The sequence below is a fragment of the Bison bison genome, unplaced genomic scaffold (assembly GCF_000754665.1).
Source record: "Bison bison bison isolate TAMUID 2011002044 unplaced genomic scaffold, Bison_UMD1.0 scf7180017864309, whole genome shotgun sequence".
Lineage (NCBI taxonomy): Eukaryota > Metazoa > Chordata > Mammalia > Artiodactyla > Bovidae > Bison > Bison bison.
Genome location: NW_011494881.1, coordinates 2,877,675 through 2,893,407, shown reverse-complemented (window position 1 = coordinate 2,893,407; position 15,733 = coordinate 2,877,675). Strand labels below are relative to the sequence as shown.

The following is a 15,733-nucleotide window of genomic DNA, read 5'->3' as shown; positions in this document are numbered from 1 at the left end:
AAAGACCCTCTTGATGAAAGTGAAAGAGGAGAGTAGAAAAGTTGGCTTAAAGCTCAACATACAGAAAACTAAGATCATGGCATCAGGTCCCATCACTTCATGGCAAATAGATGGGGAAACAGTGGAAACAGTGGCTGACTTTATTTTTCTGGGCTCCAAAATCACTGCAGATGGTGACTGCAGCCATGAAATTAAAAGACTCTTACTCCTTGAAAGGAAAGTTATGACCAACCTAGACAGCATATTGAAAAGCAGACACATTACTTTGCCAACAAAGGTCTGTCTAGTCAAGGCTATGGTTTTTCCGGTAGTCATGTATGGATGTGAGAGTTGGACCATATTCTCCGGATGTGAGCGCCGGAGAATTGATGCTTTTGAACTGTGGTGTTGGAGAAGACTCTTGAGAGTCCCTTGGACTGCAAGGAGATCCAACCAGTCCATCCTAAAGGAGATCAGTCCTTGGTGTTCATTGGAAGGACTGATGTTGAAGCTGAAACTCCAACACTTTGGCCACCTGATGCAAAGAGCTGACTCATTTGAAAAGACCCTGATGCTGGAAAAGATTGAGGGCGAGAGGAGAAGGGGACAACAGAAGATGAGATTGTTGGATGGCATCACTGGCTCAATGGACATGGGTTTGGGTGGACTCCAGGAATTGGTGAGGGACAGGGAGGCCTGGCTTGCTGCGGTTCATGGGGTCACAAAAAGTCGGAGACGACTGAGCGACTGAATTGAACTGAACCAAATGATCATCAGTCTGTGGTGAAATGAGAAAAAAAAAAGAGGCTGAGTACACCTGAAACTAACACAACATTGTAAATCAATCAGTGAAAAAGTGAAAGTGTTGGTCTCTTTGTCATGTCCTGACTCTGCGATTCCATGGACTGTAGTCTGCCAGGCTCCTCTGTCCATGGAATTCTATAGGCAGTAATACTTGAGTGAGTTACCATTTCCTTCTCCAGGGGATCTTCCCCAACCCAAGGACTGAACCCGGGTCTCCTGCATTGCAGGCAGATTCTTTCCTATCTAAGCCACCAGGGAAACACAAATCAACTATATTTCAATTTTAAGAATAAAGAAGTAAAAAAAAGGCATGTAAAGTTTTTCATAAGCCTGAATTAATTTAACTAATGTCTTCCTTTTTCTCTTATTAAAATTTCCTTTCTAAATATATAGAGTGCTTCCCTGGTATCTCAGTAGTGGAGAGCCTGCTTGCCAATGCAGGAGACAGGGGTTTGATCCCTGGTCTGGTAGTATCCCACATGCCTCGCAGCAGCTGAGCCTGTGTGCCACAACTATTGAGCCTGTGATCTAGGACCCAAGAGCCACAACTACTGAGCCCATGAGCAGCAGCTCTGAAGCCTGCTCACCCTAGAGCCTGGGCTCCCCAACAAGAGAAGCCACAACAAGGAGAATTCCCAGCACCACAGCTAGAGAGTAGCCCCGCTTCCTACAATTAGAGAAAAAGCCAAACAGCAATGAAGACCCATTCTTAAATTCTTAAATAAACAAAATTTATTTTAAAAGTAGAAAATTCCCTGGTAGTCCAGTGGTTAGGACTATGTACTTCCATTGCAAAGGGAAGAGGTTGCATCCCTAGTGTGGAAGGTAAGATTCTGCAAGTTGCATGGCCAAAATAAAAATTTTTTTAAGTAATAAAAGTCCTTTTTTTGTGAAAAGGTGGAGATGGGTTTTTTTCTTTTCTTTTAAAATTATTACCTGGTACAGTAAAAATTTGACAGTGCTCTACCATCCTCAAATTTTGGTTTTGTTTTGGTTGTACTTTTTTGATCCAGGTAATCCTGGGATACACTATTTGGTTTTGTGGCTAGAGATGGTGTTGCATTAGAAAACCCTCCGTTTCAAGCTGTGATCACCAGCTGTGTCCTTCAGCAAACTATTTAACAGGAGTCAAGTTTCCTGTGTTTGAAATGAGGTTGTTTGGGGGAACCAATGGGCTTCTCTGGGGAAAACCTAGTGGTAATGGTTTCATCCTTTTGATATCTGAGGTAAGAACAAAGACTTTGAAAATAGATGTGGGTTCAATTTCTAGATCAGAAACATTATCAGCCATGTGATTTTGACAAATTCCTTGGTCTCTCTATTCCTCAGTTTACTTACGTATATTAGAATAAGAAGCATAATAAGAACTTTCCTAGTGGTCCAGTGGTTAAGACGGCACACTTTCAGTGCAGGGGTCATGGGTTTGATTCCTGGTCAGGGAAATAAGATTCCACATTCCTTGGGGTATAGGAGGAAACAAAAGCACAATAGTACTGACTTTACTGGGTTACTACGAGAATAAAATGAGATGATCTATGAAAAGGCTTAGCACAGAGCTGGCATATAATAAATGTTTTATAAATGAGAGCTTAAAAAAAAAAAAGTCTGCCTACAGGCCAACATACAAAAAAAAAAAAGAGAGAGAGAGAGAGAAAATAAATTTAATAGTAGTTATCATTATTATAGAACCAATTTAATTCTGAGTCTGCCATATCCTGCAAAATAAGATCTAATTCTTTTTTTCTGTCTTCACCTAACACATTGTAGGCCACACGCTATAATAAAAGATCTCAGAGCACAACATTTAGAGTTAAAGCATTGAGCCTTTAAGAAAGATTTTTAAAATAGACATTAGTGATAACATTAACCACAAGAAAAACAGCATTTTGATACATCTGTGCTAAATACAAATACTAGGCTAAATACAAATCCACTTGAATTCTTAGCATTTAAGCTTACTGCTTTTCCTCCTTTCTTAAAAAAAAACAAAAACAAAAACAAAAAACTAGCTCTTTTGCTGTGAAAAGCTGTAGGATATTTTCTCCAAAGACCACTGGTTTTCACACCACCATTTTTAGAAAACAAAGACATTCCAATTCTAATCTCCAGAAAGTCAGCAATCTTTATAAGGATGTATTTTCAGATAATAAAAAGCAATCCATCCCATTCAGTAGAAATTCAGAAATTCAACAATATCGGTATAAGCATACTTTATGTCTTATATCGGGATTACATGGCTAAAAATTATTAGGGGCATATAATCTAAGTACTGCAATCAGTCATGAAAATTAAAATTTGTATGCTGAGGCAAGTAATCTGTGTATGCCAGAGGGTGTCACAGGATCTGCTTTTGAAAGTAGTTTATAACTTGATCTTTGTCTCATATATTCTTTTATATTTTTTAATGGAAGTGCTTTAGAAATTCAGACTTGTAATTAAGATAATGTTTACCATTCAAACCTTATCTCCTGAAAAAGAGCCTGTCAAGGAAATGGAAAAGGTATGAGCAACAGGGATTGGAAAGATGTGGCCTCTTTAAATGATAACAGCATTTTTATGAGATCCTGAAAGAGGCCAATGACCCCTAAAAACCCAACTGCAGGAAAGAAACCACTGGGTACCACTCAGCTAAAGAAACAATCAGAAACAAAATAAGGATTCCCACAAGATCTTAATTTTATCACTTGACTCCACTGATGAAATGTAACCCCTTTTGTGATAAACTAAGTTATCCCCAGGGCTGAACTCTGAGAGGAGAGGCAATAAGCTTTTTCCGAAATTTGGGAGGTGGGGCGAAGGGAGGGAACCTATTCTATTATATAGATTCATATTTAAATATGGAATTTTCTATACATCTTATTTTCCTTATTAATTTATAAACATTATTAAATGCTTTATTTCATTTTTGGGGTGCTTTATTTTTTATAGAGTACTTAAGTCATAGAAAAATATACTTACAATTGAATACTAATTCCACTTCCGTTTTTCATTTCTGATGAAAACTGACATTTCAGTATTTCTCAAAAATCAGCTTTATTCTACTCTAAAGTATATCCTAGAGTCTGAGTGCATGGAAGTAGCTACAGGATAACATGATTGGAACAGAAAATAAGAGAATTATGTCCTTGTTATCAAACATACATAGGAGGTCCCAGAGGGGGCCTACATGCAATTAATTGATACTATCTGGTGAGCTCTATGTTCCTGGAGGAGAAAACAAAACAAAATGAAACAAGCAAAACTTCCAACAACTGTGGGATGCAAAGCATCACTTGGGTAACTAGTATTTTCAGCAGAGGGCATCAAGATCCCCAACCCATAATAATTTCCCCCCCCTAAAGTGTCCTTGTGACATAAGGGACTGGAGTTGGAGTAGTACATGAGATCTAAACATTACTGCCCAGGAGATAAGGGCCAACTTATAATTTAAAACATGCAAAGATATTCTAGCCCAAAATAGAAAATCGAAGGTTGCAGAGAAAGTGGAGAAGAGGCTAGATCGGGTCCCAGGGCCTATGTGTATATCTGCTAATTATTCACACATAATTTAAACATAGCTAACCAAATTGATCAACAGGATCAGACTTCTGCCTCAGTATTATTTGAGTTTACTAAGTAGTCTTTCCCTAAAGAAGCCTTAAAAAGGGGAGATGGGGGGAAGCAAAAACAATTTCTGATGCAATCACCTTGCCTAGAAACTGAAAAGCTGTCTTCCTAAACTGTATCAGTCGTCTGTAAAGGACAATATTGACAGTACTGTGATAGAAAAATCTTCTCCCACCTACATCCCTCCTCCTTCTGGATCTCCTAGTCCCCTGAGGCAGGAAGTGGCTGAACTGATGTAACCATCCAGCCCACATGTCAATTTAAAATTACACTGCAATCCTTCCCACCACCAGTAGTGGCCAAAAGAGTGGTGAGTATTTGCATACATAGAGCTAGTTTCGAAAGAAACTCTGATTTCATAGTCACTCCATTCAGCTTCTTAGAATTTAAAGGCTGCTGCACTTGACTGAGAAATACAAGACTTAAAGCATTTCTTTTTAAAGGGCACCACTTCGCTTAGTTTCCTCCAGTAACTAAGTTCTGAAGGAAAAGGAGGTGGGCGGGCTGCTTGTAGTTCCTAGATAGTTTTCTACCACAGGAAGTGTGAGAGCTCTCCGCACATGGAAAGACTGTGGAGGGAAACTCAGTAGAATGCCAGCAGATTTAGTCAAAGTCTCCTTCCATATGTAAAACACCCTTGCTGCCCTGCCGAGAGCGAGGGGGAAAAAAAGCCAAAAAGGGCCACAGAAAGGGAAGGGATAAGTTAAAATGGAAAGAGAATGACCCCGCCAATAACAAGAAAAGCATAAAACATGTTGAGAAGAAGAGGGAAAAGCAGAAGGAAGAAAATGTCTAAAGGAAAAAAAAAAAAAGCAAAAAAGTAGAGGAAGGGGGAAGAAACATGTAGCAATAAAGCTAGAATATAAAAAGACAACTGGATCAAAACACAAGACTAAAGTTAGAAAGATGGAGGGGTGGGAAAAGAGATAAAGAGTAGACGGAAGGAAAAATACAGAGGCAAAGAAGAAGGTGGGGGAGGGGAGGGACAAACAAGATAAAGAGTGGAGGAGGAAGAGAAACAAAGGGCAGGGACAGAGGTGATCCAAAACTCCAACCCATCAATTCTAGAAGATCCGAGCTGGGAGCCATAGTTAACCTTCGGTTAAATGGTAAGCGCTGATCCAGGAGTTCTTAATATGAGCTACTAGTCTTTGCAAAGAGATAGGGGCAGTGGATACTAATAACTCTCATACTTGATTCTGAAGTTTAATTGAAATAATAACATGGTTTTAAACACTGTCATACATTGACAACCAAGCTAATTAAGATCTCTTAACTGGGGAGTGAAGGCACTTGGGTTTCAACCTGTGTAACCAACGCAAACCAGTAAAATCAGGAAATTCACTCAAAATCAACGTTACCTGAGGCTTTTAGTTCTCAGAAACAACGCTGACTAATCCCCAAACCTCTCCTTATCTGCATAACCCGCCTTGTTTAACTGTACGCATAAATTCCTAATATGTCTTAAAAAGTTCTCGCCCTAACCGGTTCACAAGCACATTTTCCAAACTCATTTTGGCATCCTGAGTGAGGCCTAAGGAGGCCGACATTTTTAAATTTTACTTTATAACATTGAGGAGAGGGGAGGTGGAAAGGATGGGCACTTTGCAGTTCAGAGCGGACCTGAGGTTGCTGCCCTGTAGCGCCGCCCTTAACCGTCTGGGTGCAGCGCTCAGACTAGACTGTGCACCTAATCGACTCCTCGCTCAAAATCTTGAAACACTTTTCAAACATGTACTTATAAACTGATCATTACTGTATTATGCAGCTCATTTTGTGCTCAAGAGTGGAGCCGGGGAGTAGGGGAAGAAGCAATGGGCGAGTTGGAGCTGGGGGAAAGACTCCCACTTCAAGTAATATTTATTCTCTTGTTGATACATTAATTTTTATTGGGTCAGAAATGCCCAATTTGTGTTCCCCATTACAGTGGGAGGTATACTGTGAAGGGCCAGCAACTTCCCGACCGCTTTTTTGTAGAGACTGCGCACAGCCCTTAGTAGCTGAATCGCTTTGGGAGTGTGGGTGAGAGGGAGGGAAGGAAGAGAGGAGAGGGAGTGAGGAGAGGGAGAGAGACCTAGCCCAGTCTCTTCCCGACACGTGAAGTGGCGGCGGTCCCTGGCACCCCCAGACCCGGCCCCTCACGTGCCGTCCGAAGTGTCCCGGCACCCAGCTCGGCACATCTCCCACCCTAGGGCCCCACTCCAGGATTCCGTGCTAGTGATGCGACGGCAAGCCGGCGCTTTCGGCGACCGAGAGGCGCCCGTAAGGGTTTTTAGAAGGCCATTTTGACAGAACACTATTCTATTCCCTACTCCCTTCCTCCCGGATCCGCAGAACTCCAGGTCAACCTCTGGCAAGCCTCTCCTGCTACCTCCACTCCAAAATTTTCGTCCCTGAAGCCTCCTCCCCGAAAAGCTCAGGGAAGGCAAGTGCCAAACGTTCTCCCAACGAACTGGCCCCCTGTATTAGCATGGGGGAGGAAGAAAACTTCTTTTCGGGACACACTTGAGTGTGGGACAGCCCGGGTTCCCCATCCGAAACTTGCCCTAACTCTTCGCTCTCCTCAGCCCGAGGCGCTCAGACCTCCGTTTCTCCTCTGAGGGGCATCAATCACGGGCACAGTCGGGGAATCACCCCCTCCCAAAGCCACGCTTGCCCTCCCCGCAATCCTCCCGTTTTCAGCGGAGCCCGGGGTCCTAGCCTGAGGCGCTGGGCTCTCCCCACCCGGCGTCCCAGCCCGGCCTCAGGGCAGGCGACCGCATCCTCTGGCCGGGGGCATTGTTTACCACCCGCAACAAAAGCGCCCCAAGCGGCCTTGGGTGGGGGGTCGCCGCAGGGAGTGGGCCCATCCCTGCGACCCCCGCGGCCCCGCGGACACGGAACCCCGGCGCACGTCCAGCCCCAGCCGTGCACTGCCCTTCGCAACCCCTTCCGGCCTCCGCGTGTGCCTCCCCAGACCCCTGCCCTCTGTCCCTCTCCCAGCTCACCACTGGCCCCCTCAGGCTCCGAGGACTGCGCGCGTTCCCCCGGCTCCAAGCCTGCAGCAGCCCTCGGGGAAACTTTCCAACTTGCGATCGTCCCCACAACTTCGGAGTCAGGGGCCCCGGCGGGCGCGAGGGGCGCGGGAGGGCCCCGGGAGGACACCTACCGGCTGCCTGGCAGGGTCAGGGCCCGAGCCCCCGGGGTGGGCGACTGCTTCCCAAAGGTCCACAGCGCAGAGGCAGGTAGAGTTGCATGACTGGGGCGGGGCAGGGGGGCGTCCGGGGGGGCAGACCCGGGAGCAGAGGGCCCAGCGGCTGCGCGCACAAAGCGGCGCGGGAGCGGGCTGCGCTGCCGCTCCCCGCCAGGTCAGCCCCCCGGAGCAGCACTGTCTCCCCAGGACAGACCTCAGGGAGTGAAGCTGGGGCTCTGCCTTCCCTGGACCCTGCTCTGCTGAGCGAGAGGCAAAACGCGAGCTGGATTTCCCTAAACTGGAGCTGGACTCTCCTGTGGACCCTTACCCCTCCCCTTGGCCCTCTTCTCTCCCAACCATTTTTTTTTTAAAGGTCAAAGGAGAGTATTGGAGAGGGAAAACGTTATCAAGATCTTCTTGTCATGATATATATATGTTTTTTTAACTAGGTACTCTGGGGCTGACAGAAAAGTTTTGGGGTCTCTGAATTGAATGTTTATAGATACATTAATGGGGATGCGAGGTCAGAGATGCCACCATTGAGCAATATTTGGGTCGCAAGCAATGGAAAACTGCCCTCAGCACCTTAGAGAGAAGCCAGAGAAGGGTTGTGTTCCCTTGACTCAGAGCTTGATGTCTCAAGGGTCATCATAACATTTTTGTTCGTTATTTGCCTTTGTGCATTGGTGGTATTCATTTTCCTGATGAAGAAGACATAGGAATAAATAAGTTTTCATCATTAAGACGAATAACCAGTGCCAGTATACCAAAAGTAAGACTGACTGGGGCGTTCCAATTTCTCCCGAAGTGTCTGATGGGCTGTTTCTTCTTCCAGCAGACAGTTATTAAACAGACATGGGAATCTAGATCTTTAACGGAGTCACAGTGGTAAGGAACATAGAAATCATTCCTTCCAGGTCAAATTTCAATGGAAGGGAAAAGACTACTTGTATTGCCTTCCACACCATTCTATCCTTATCCTGAACATAATTTTTATTCTTTGTTATACCTGCTTTAATAAACATAACCAGATTGTTCTTTTGAGAAAGATTCCTAAACTTTCAAACTTTCTCACTGATTGATTCATTCAAATTTATTCTTGAGCTAGGAGCTGGGCATACAGAGTTTAATGCAATTTGCTTCCTACCCAGGAGGAACACACATTCCAGGTTTGCAAGCAGAGCAAACGAATGGCTCCACTGCAGTATTTTCAGGGCTACAGTCAGATAAATACCTTGATTGGAGAAAGAAATGTGGTTTTTAAAATAAAACTTCTGCAAAAATGCCACTCTTCTTAATGTTTGCGAAAGCCTAATTGTCAGTATCTTGTCAGAAACAATCTCCTAGGACCGAAATGAAAAGAATGTTGGGAGAGTTTGACTCAAAACTTAATTTTCTTAAAGAACAAAGGGAGAAAGGCTATCATGAACTAGCAATATCCTGGCTTTTGTCAATTAATTGAAATGATTTACTTTAAAAGGTATTGAGGGGCTTCCCTGCTGGTCCAGTGGCTAAGACTCCCATTGCAGGGGGCTAGGGTTCGATCCCTGGTCAGGGAACTAGATTCCCTGTGCTACTACAAAGATCAAATATCCCACATGTCCCAGCCAAATAAATTATTTAAAAAAGAAAAAGAAAAGCTATTGAGATGGAAAAATCACACAAAGATATAGAGAAATGTCCAAGACAATGCTTATTCTCTCCATTTCATAAACATTATTTGAGTCCATACTGTGTGCCAGGCACAGTTTCATACTTTGGGGAAACAGCAGGAAGCAAACTGAAACCTCTTCTCTAGTGGTGACTTGGTGCTTGTATTCAATAATGGAGTATTCAATAATGGAGTATTCAATAATGGAGTGGGGGCAAGGAGAATAAAAGCTAGAAAGCAGAATACACATAATGTGTTAGATGGTGATGGTGAGAGTGGGAGGAGGGAGAAGGAGAGTAGGGGACATTGAATCCTGGGGAAAGCTGCAATTTTAAATCCAGCAATCAGCTCATGGAATAGATCTGAAAGAGATTAGGGAGAAAGCTGGAGGGGGGGGGGGATTTTATGCTTAGGAAGGAGCAAATGCAAAGGCCCTGAAGGTGGGTTTGTATCTGTGGTGACAAAACAATTTCACTGTATTTCACAATGGTAGAAAATTGGAAACTGAAACTTCCCTGGTGGTCCAGTGGTTAAGACTCCACTGCAGGGAATGCACGTTTGATCCCTAGTCAGGGAACTAAAATTTCACATGCCATGTCCAAAAAACAAAATTCAATTAAAAAATCAGAAACTGAGTAACAGTCCATTAAAAACAAGGGAAAAAACAAGATAGATAGGTCCCGATGACCAAGTCTGAGACAAGTTTGAGTTTGGAAAAGAGGTTTAGCTTGGAAAAGCAAATTTGAAAGTCATCAGCATGTAGATGACAATGAAAGTCACCTTGGTATCTGAGACTTAAAACATAGCCCTAGCAACATCTGGTTCATTTGAACCTGTTAGAAAAGGGGTCTGATAATTATAACAGACTCTAAAAGGTTGAATAAATTGTGGGAAACTAAACAATAACATGAATCTACCCAAAGAGAAGAAAAGAAAGTGCAATTCTTTCCAGACCTCAGTATCAAAGAATAAATGTTTAAGCAATTTCCTACTATCCTTACCCATTCTTAATAACAAAGCAAGAATTCCAGTCTTATTTCCAAAAACCTCTCTAGAAGAGAGAGGTGAAAATAAGGTAGGTATAGGATCTTTGCTTATGTAACTTCCTAAATACATAACCGTAATTTCAGCTTAGTTGCCCTGTTTACTAATTAACTTCACTAATGTCCTCTATTGGCAAAAAAAAAAAAAGATTTTTTTTTCTATTGGCAATTTTTTTTTAATTTGGCAGAACTAACTGCTGGTGGAGAACTCTTACACATCCATAAAAGTAAAAATTGTGCAAACAACTAAGAAAGACAGACTTACTATTCTCTATAAGGAGAACAGGCGTGGATGGATGGATTGATAGATGATATAATGATATAATAGTAACTAGGAAAGAGTTAATAGTCCCTTGGTGATGTGGGACACTAACTACAATCAGAGAGGTCCTGGAAGAGCAGGGGAGGATGGGCAAGATAAACCTGTGCTAATAGGTCAGCATCGAAAAAGATGTAACGCTATCAATTCTGCTAGAAGTCCAAGAAAGCACGGAAAACCTAGAGTTGAAAGACCCAAGGGAATTCTCAGAGAATTTTCATGGAGCAGGTCTGCAGGAATTGACATTTACTTGTCAGTTTACTGGCAGATGCAGACCCAAAATCTTTTTCTCACTCAAGTTTCTAAACTGTATCAAAGATTGTCAAGAAAACATAGGGTACATATAACATATGGTAGGTACAAACCAAAAGACACCTCAGTTGAGAAGGTGGTAGAGGAAATCAAATTGATGTTCTGAAGGAGAAAAAATTTTAGGCTTGCCAAATTGGTTTTGGAACTGGTTTTGGAAGGAAGTGGGAAAATTAGCATACCTTCACAATAACTATAGAGAACGAAGATATATTCTAGTTATGATAATGAAACAAGATCTTTTATTATATAGTCAGCTTCCAAAAGAACCATATCCTTTGGACTTTCCTGACAGTACAAAAATTAAAACTCTGAGCTCCTATTACAGGGGGCGCTGGTTCTATCCTTGGTTGGGGAATAAAAGATCCTACATACCTAGAGTTGTGGCCAAAAAAAATTTTTTTTAATTAAAAACTAAACATATCCCAAATCAAGAACTATCTGAGTGTGGTCAAACTCAGTCTGTTTTGGTAAAAACTCCTTCCCTACTTCTATGACAAAATTCAGCCATTTTCCCCATTTATGCCTTGTCCAGCAACTTTAATGATAAACTTTCCAACCCACTAATTCATTCATCCTTTTAACCTCTCCAGAATTTAACCTATCCTGGAAGCATCCTGATTTGACTTCTACATCCACATCATCCATTTTCTCTACTGTTTGCAAACAGCAGAATTCTGTGAGGGCCTTAGACAGCTTTGACATCGTAAGACCTAAATCTGCATTAGGTCTTTATTTCTCCTCAGCAATCACTATTTTGGGAGCTTTTGAGTCTCTTCCTGCCATGAGATCTGTTTTAAGCCTTTATTTTCTCAACCTCCAAAGCTGTCCACAGCCCAGGCTGTCAAGAGAGGCTCTTGATTTCTTTTTTACTTCTTCCAGTTTTATTGAGATATAAATGACATATAGCACTGTATACCTTTAAAGTGTGCAACATAACGATTTGATTTATGTACATCATGAAATGATTACCACAATAAATTTAGTGAGTAAGTTTTATTGCATGTAGAGGTACTTCCCTGCTAGCTCAGACAGTAAAGCGTCTGCCTACAATGCAGGAGACCCAGGTTCGATCTCTGGGTCAGGAAATGGCAACCCACTCCAGTATTCATGCCTGGAAATCCCATGGACCGAGGAGCCTAGTGGGGTACAGGCCGTGGGGTCACAAAGAGTCGGACACGACTGAGTGACTTCACTTTCATTTTCACTTTCATGTAGAAACAAAATGAAAGAAAATTTTTTTCCTTGTGATGAAAACTCTTACAATTTACTCTCTTAAATTTTACATATGACATATAGCAGTGTTATATTGTGTTGTACATTATATCCCTAGCGCTTATTTATTTTATAATCAGAAGTTTTTGTACATTTTGACTATCTTCATCCAATTCCATCTCCCCCCACTCTCCACCTCTGATAACCACAAATCTGATCATTTTTTATATGAGTTTCTTTGTTTGCTTATTTATTTTTGAAGTGTAATTGACCTACAACGGTCTGTTAGTTTCTGGTCCACAACACAGTGATTCAATATTTCTACCTATTACAAAATGATAACCACAATAGATTTCTTTTTCATATATAGCATTTTAATTATTTGGCTGTGATGGGTCTTCACTGCTGCGTGGGCTTTTGTCTAATTGTGGCAAGTGGGAGCTACTCTCTAGTCGTGGCTCATGGGCTTCTCACTATGGTGGTTTCTCTTGTTGGGGAGCTCAGGCTCTAGAGCACGCAGGCTTCAGTAGTTGCTGTGCAGGAGCTCAGTAGTTGCGGCTCCTGGGCTCTAAAGCACAGGCTTGACAGTTGTGGCGTGGGGGCTTAGTTGCTCCATAGCATGTGGGATCTTCCCGGACCAGGGATCAAAGCTGTGTCTACTGCACTGGCAGGCAGATTCTTCACCATTGCTCCACCAAGGAAGCTCTACAATCGATTTCTTAATTACCTCTCCCTCCCTTCCTGAACAGTACTGTTTCCGTCCTTACCTGAAGTTTTTTCCCCTGTTACGTGGCCGTCCATTTTCTTGTGCCCTTCAGCCTAGTCTCCATGCTACTTTATTGAAGCATTACTACATTAATGAATCCTTCTTTTTAGTCTCTTCAGGCTCTTCTTCACAAGTACCTTCTTGTCTACTGTCTAGAGGTCTTCCATGTTTATCATACTTAGGACATGCTTTTGCTTTGTCTTGCCTTCCCGTCTATCTTTAGCCCTATTTCTCTCCATGACAAATTCTATTTCATGCTGTTTCCTGTTCCTATAACAGCTATTTGTTTCTGAGTCCACTGACTTACTCTCCTGAAGCTACATTCACAACCCAGCTTCTTCATTCCCTTTTTTCATCCCCCCCCTGCCCCCACTCTCGGAAAAGGCAATGGCACCCCACTCCAGTACTCTTGCCTGGAAAATCCCATGGACGGAGGAGCCTGATAGGCTGCAGTCCATGGGGTCACAAAGAGTTGGAATGACAGTGACTTCACTTTCACTTTTCATCTTCGCGCATTGGAGAAGGAAATGGCAACCCACTCCAGTGTTCTTGCCTGGAGAATCCCAGGGACAGGGGAGCCTGGTGGGCTGCCGTCTATGGGGTTGCACAGAGTCGGACACAACTGAAGCGACAGCAGCAGCAGCAGCAGCCCCTACCCTACATTTTGAAATTTCTCATCCCTGGAATTTTGTGACACCTATAGGCCATCCTGGTTCTTCTCCTAGAAGTCCAACCAAAATGCCTTCACCATCTTCTTCCTCTGGCTACTTCCTTCTTCAGAGCCCTCTTGGCATTGCAAACACTTTGGATCTCCTGGTCCAGCCAACTTCCAAAGCTGACTCTCCAGCCCTGAATGTTTTGCTCTGTGGCTGCAGTCCATTATCTCTGGCCCCTGAAGCCGTGTGCTGTGTTCCTCATCTCTTTCTTTGCATTTTCACCCGAGACATGCTGGGACCTGCTCTGCTCTGCTCTGATACTTGTTTCTCATTACATCACACGTGGTGACTTCTACCTAGCAGGCACATTAAAGCCACCTGTCTGAATTATTTCCAAATGTTTCCTTCCTCCCTTCTGAGAATTCACTTAAGGCTGTTGATAATTTGGCGAGTCTCTTCTAAACAAATGTACTTTCTCTAGCATTGTGAATAGAGGGGTTGGAAAAGTTGGGACAGATTCCTCTATATTACTCTCAATCTTGCCAGGCTGGCACACTTATCTTCATCCCTCAAAACCCAGCTCACAAAGCTCCTTGTCTATGAAACCTCACATAATAACCGAGGCAGAATTAAGAGCTTCGTAGCCCTCTCAACAGTGCTTCTGCAATAGTCCCATATCTGTCATAGTACTTCTCTCTCATGCCACCCCGTTACTAAACTGTACACCTCTCAAAGGACTTCTCTTCCTTTTCTATATTTCCAGTGCTAGTTCCTGGTCCACACATAGTGATTCAGGACATAAAACAAAGCAGACACCCAATATTTGTTAAATGACTCTCAAAGGTCCTATCTAAACTATCTAAACGCTGTGACCACAATTATGTAATTCTCTGTGCGAGTGCTAAGTCATTTCAGTTGTGTCAGACTCTTTGAAACCCTATGGACTACAGCCTCTATCCACGGATTCTCCAGGTAAAAACATGGGAGTGGGTTGCCATACCCTCCTCCACGGGATCTTCCCGACCCAGGGATCGAACCTGAGTCTTTACGTCTCCTGCATTGGCAAGCAGTTTCTTTACCACTGGTGCCACCTGGGAAGCCCATATCATTCTATATGTTTGTACACATGAGGCTAATTTCTTGGTAATCTTCACATTGTCACAATACCTTACACATGGCAGAAAATGTAAAGTGCTAAGCAGGGACACTGTAGGTCCCTTTCCCATCCCCTCTTCATAGATATAAGATGCATTTCAAAAATATCTATCATTGCCTTAAAGTTTGCTAAAGCCTTCACCATCTGAAGACTTCTATTATTTAAAATCCACTGATAACTCAGTTCCTCTAGAAAATTGTTCTTTTTTAAAAATTAATTTATTAATCAGTTTATTTGAATGAGCTGAATCTTAGTTGTGGCATGCAGGATCTTTGATCTTCATTGTGGCTTGTTTTTTTGTTTGTTTGGGTTGTGGCATGTGAACTCTTAGTAGTGGCATGTGGGATCTAGTTCCCTGATCAGGGATCGAACATAGGCCCCATATATTGGGAGCACAGAGTCTTAGCCACTAGGCCACCAAGAACCCTAGAAAATTGTTCTTGAACAATCCTACTAGGGAATTCCATGGTGGTCTAGTCGTTAGAACTCTGTGCTTTCACTGCTGGGGCCTGGGTTGGATCCCTGAGCAGGGAACTAAGATCCTACAATCTGTGAGTGGCCCAGCCAAAAAAATTAAATTAAATTAAAAATTAAAATTAAAAAAAATTAAACAGGAAATAACCCTACCAAACATACATAACCTCAGAATTATCTCCCCTCCTCAGCATTCATGAAGAATAGTGTTGAACTTCATTACTTTATACTCACTGATAATGTGATTTTGACACTGTTTATTAGTATTATCTATGTACACATTTTGTTTCCCCAACTATGTGAAAACTTCAGAGTAAGACTCATATCTTCTATTTCTTTTGTGTCCTATCTCTTTAGAGAAACTGATACTATAATACCCTCAATAAATATTCCTGACAGGCCAAATATTGACTGACAGAGCAATTGGATAATATATCCCATGTTATCTTCTCAGTGAAAAACACTAAGCAAATCCTTCAGTGTTATTATTGCTCCAGTGTGTGAATAATATAATTGCTACTGTTGATTGAATACCATCTTTACACATTATACTATACTTTCTAAACAAACATGGCTTTAAGTT

The 15,733-nt window shown here is 42.5% G+C and overlaps 1 protein-coding gene and 1 pseudogene across 4 annotated transcripts in view; one reads left to right on the top strand and one right to left on the bottom strand.

Annotated features, from left to right (window-relative positions):
• Positions 1 to 7,746, bottom strand: part of TET1 (tet methylcytosine dioxygenase 1) — a 138,521-nt gene extending 130,775 nt beyond the window's left edge. For 3 of the 4 annotated variants that reach the window (XM_010852179.1, XM_010852181.1, XM_010852182.1), the window contains exon 1: positions 7,538 to 7,746. The gene's annotated coding sequence lies outside the window, so the exon portion shown is untranslated. Of the gene's footprint in view, positions 1 to 7,376; positions 7,475 to 7,537 lie in introns of those variants that run through there. The other variant, XM_010852180.1, reaches the window with a different exon arrangement.
• LOC104997544 overlaps positions 5,986 to 15,733 on the top strand; it is an 18,475-nt pseudogene continuing 8,727 nt past the window's right edge.